The following is a 4,694-nucleotide window of genomic DNA, read 5'->3' as shown; positions in this document are numbered from 1 at the left end:
GTTGCCTTTGAGCTGCTTCAGGACACGTTGTGTATACAGCACCGCAGGAGGGCCGAAATCCTTTCTTCTGTGTTTATTTGTGTACGAGAGGAGCAGGATCGACTCAGGACACAGACTGTACTGTGTAGTGTAGGCTACAGCAGCGTTTCTCAATCATTGAGTAGGGACCCCAAAGTGGGCCGTGATGCGAGATGGTCGGACACAGACACATACATCTTTAAAGCTATACTATGTAACTTTTTTAATAAAATAAATCTTAAAATTGTCCTAATTATTAAATCGCTAAAGTTTTAGAACACCCACTCTGTTAATTTCAGCTCCCAAAGCCTTTTCTTTATATGTGTTCTACTGAGCCCTGGTGGCCGTGACGGGGCTGTTTTTCCCGGAAAAATTACTCATATGCATCATTCTGTACACGTGTCTCCCTACCGGCCAATCACAGCCCAGATCATACACTGCCGAGCTCTTCAGGAAGTACACTGCAGTGTTTACACTGGTCTAGGAGTTTAGCATGTAAGTCCCCAACCGCTGCTCGTAGAGGGACACGAAATACCTCTATGGATGCGTCTCGGCTCGGCGAGGCGGACGCGGTGGTCTGAAGGCCCGGTCCGCGGCGAAAAACGGCCAAAAAAAGCAGACGCGACCGCGGTTTGCTATACCGCTACTGACCACTAGTTGAGCAACTTACACAGTATAGCTTTAATGTGAAGTAAAGTAAAGAGTAAAGTTTATGGGAGACATGGCCTAGTCTGCACAAAATGTAGCCTACCTCCCACTGATAAAACTGTATAGAACCAGCGGTCCATAGAAGTCCATGTTTAGATTCAAATGGGGGCAAGAGAAAATCAGCACATGATAAGCTTTATACACAAAGTTAAAAAGAAATCGAAAGAAGAGAAAGCAAAACAAAGTGCAAGAAGAACAAAGGCAGAATAAAAGGAGATAAATGAAGGAAGAAGCCTATAAAGAGGCTGTCTTACCGGTAACTCTGATATCACAGGAAAGTTACATCAGATGATTTGTTACTGTGTAAATGAAGTCTTTCAATATAGCAAAACCACACAGTACCCTTACCCCCCCCCCCCACGCACACACACACACACACACACACACACACACACACACACACACACACACACACACACACACAGACACACAGTAGGCAAACCATGAACACAGTCACACCACAACACACCACGTGCACACACACACCACAATACTCATCCCTGCAGGTATGTAAGCCAGTAGAAGCCATGAATGGGAGTAATTTACACTCTAATGCTGGACATTAATCACACTTGGAACAACACGCTAATCCCTCCCAAGGCACATCCCTCTGTCCCGGGGCTGTTTGGAAAGTCTCCGTCCGTCTGTGGGACTGTGATCTCACATACCAAATCAGAGCATTTAGCTTGGCAGATTTACATGGCTGTAGGCAGGGAACTTGTGTTTGACACATGAATTTAATGGTGAGCGGTTTCTTTCTCGTCCATAAGAGATGTTCCCCTCTTGACTTCTGGAAGTGGCAAGCGATTCACGACCGATGTGCTTGTCAAGTAAAACGAGAGAGTCTCGTGAACTGTGATCATGTCACAGCATCTACGATTTGTTACCTTCTAAGTATTCTGACATACAACAACAGCATTTAAGTGGGCTAGTATGCTGAATGTTTATCAATATCCATTATCCTAATTTATCCTAACCAAGGAAAATACGGATTAAGCCAAGTACACAACAAGGAATTTTAGTGTCTAAGGGGGGTGAGTGACTACACGCGCAGATGCTTGAACACCTCGGCAAAACAGTGCATTGGGCAAAACAGTGTTGTTTGCCTGTGATGCTGACCTGTGTACGTAAGTGTGTGATCAATTAATGAATCACAGAGAAAACATTTACTCAAGCAGATGTTGAGTCTAGATTCTAATATAAAACATTCATCTGCACTTGCCATTGTTGCACCAATTCTACAAGCCCAATGGCAATGGTAGATTACTGGTACAAATTATGTCCGTGAAATCTTAATAATGAAACCAAATGTCGTTTCCCTGCCTGGGTGAGTAATGACACCTTGATGTTTGCTTGTTTATGGAGAATGTTTAAATAATAATTGTAATATTATTTTTGTTACTCTCATCCAGGTTGAGGTCAGTTGTGACGAGTCCATGTTTCGACTGTTCTGTGGGGATGATTACGAAAAACACAATCCAAGGTATAGACGTTTGTTTTCACTCCCTTAGATCGTCTGTTTTGTTTAGCCTGAGTTTTAGTTTTTTCTTTTTGTTTCTTTGAGTCATTTCTTTGTATTGTAATATTTGTTCTTTTGTTAGTTTCTCCCCGCACGCAACGAGCAGCCTGCTGCAGCTGCTGATCCGGGGCCACTGGGAGCCGAGTGGTGGGGTCGACTGCTCGGCTCATTGCTGGCTCCGGATCCAACATGCTGTTTGCTTGTCTTTGATTTTGTTATTTGGAGTTCGACATGTGAGTATATTATTGTGAATTGTTACACGGCCACCTTGTTTTTATAATTGATTGTTTATATTAATTGCATTCATATTTATTTGAATTAGTCCATAATAAATTCAATGTTCTTGTACTTTACCTATTGTAAAATGTGCCATTGTTGCACCAATTCTACCACATACTGATGTTTCCTGTTGAGACTGGCAGTTGTTGTTTTTTTTCATCTCACTCACTTTGTCTGCTGACCTCACTCAGCAACGAAATAAACAGAAAATAAACAAAAATAAAAATAAAACAATTCACAGGAGGCAAGCAGTGATCACCCCATGATGTGCAATGCAATGTAGTTTCAAATAGATTACAAACTTCCAACGTTTAGTCCTGCAATTATTTAATCATAGACTAAAAAATTGTATAGAATTGTATAGATGTACAGAGAAAAGGTGAGATAGACAGACAAACTGAAAGATAGATAGAGAGATAGAGAGAGAGAGAGAGAGACTACTGTAGGTGGTTTATTGAATCCGAGGGTCCCAGAGGGAGTAATAGAGCGGGTCCCCCCAGGTCCTGACCCAATGACTCCTTCATTTCACCCTCTGATTTATCACACCTCCACCCATCTTCCCACGGAAGTCGAGGAAGAAATGATGGGAGGAGGGCAGGATTAGTAGGGGGAGAGTGGAAAAGAAGAAGAGGTGAGTAAAAGTAGAATAGGAGTAAAGATTAGTAGGGGAGAGGAGAGGAAGAGGAGAGGACGATAAGGTGGGAAAAAGTGATACAGTTGTGATACAGCTGTAGAAGAGAAAAGGGGGGAAATATAAGAGGAGAAAATGGGATGAGCTGAATTTAACACTTTCTCCTGATCTTACTGTCTAATGAGAGAGAATGTGGTTTAAATAGGGGAGAACTTAAGGCATAGAGAAGTTGGGGGAGGACAAAGAATGAAGGAGGAGGAGGTGAGGTGGGAGGGAGACACAGGGGGAATACCAACACGTTAGGAGGCTCAGTGATCAATGTTGTTTTGACACAAGTGTGTCCACGCGCTGTCCTGGTTCACTGTTTGAACACATCCCAGGTCAGCAGAAAGTCAAATCCCTAAATCAAACATTTAGGGATTTAACTGGTTCACATTGGCACCTACCTTTTCACTGTTTTAGAGTCAAGACGAGATCCCAATATCTACTTCTAATTAAATGGTGTTTTTTTAGGGCACTCCAGTGATGCAGGGTTAAGTACCTGCGAACCACCATGGATTCTAGGGGTCTCGAACCTACCGCTGTGCTTCCGGCTTGATGAGGGTCTACAAGAACACAATTGGCTCTTCCTTCACAGGTGTTACCAACCTTACTAACAAAGGCTCTGTTCCATTCTGATCAAACAGAGTCAGCTGGTGCTCATATTGTGCACGTTGGCTCACTGGAAACACTCTGCTACACCAGTGGGTCTCAAAGTGTCCTTGAGGGGGTTCCCAAATGGCCCCTTGTTGGTCTGTAACTCTGAGAGTGTACAGATGGTACAAACCCGTACGGGTCCATTTGGTGGTCCTTGAAATCAAAACGTTTGAGAACCTCTGCTACACATGCAACAGAGCCTGAATCATTGGTAACACCTGTGAAGGAAGTAAATAAGGGGCCCAATGTCTTTACAATATGGCTGCCGTGCATAGAGCCTATTATGAATTTTGAATTTTTGAACTATTGGATGTGTTCCAGGCAGGGAAGCCATAGCCTGGGTGCCAGCCTGCTACGCTATGTTCCGTGGTTTTGATTTGACGCTTCTCAGTCTGGCCATGATTCAGTCAACTCGTATTACGAATGTCAGTTGTGACGTAGGCGACGTCGTTGCTGATTGGATGTTGTTCCAACGAATCAGAGTAGGGTTATGGTAGCTATGTCATCAGCCAGCCAATACACACTGGTGTATTTGTCCCGCCCCGCACCACAGACCAATAAGAAGCCACGGTTGGATTCCATTCCGGTTCCTATGTCCCACCTCCCTTGGAGATAGGAGACTGAGAAGATCCACGGAACATAACGTATTAGGCTGGCACCCAGGCTAGGGAAGCCGGACAGGAGGAGTAAATACAGGTACATACTCCCAGTGGGATTCCCACTGGCATACAGTATGAGCCATTAGGGTACAATAGCAGTGGGAAAGCACACACATAATTATGTGGAGAGGATTCATTAGAATAATGACTAAATTGGGAGAAGGGAAATATCTCAACCCTGAGT

Source organism: Nannobrachium achirus, assembly GCF_963921795.1.
Source record: "Nannobrachium achirus genome assembly, chromosome: 9".
Classification (NCBI taxonomy): domain Eukaryota; kingdom Metazoa; phylum Chordata; class Actinopteri; order Myctophiformes; family Myctophidae; genus Nannobrachium; species Nannobrachium achirus.
Note: the sequence above shows the minus strand (reverse complement) of the source record.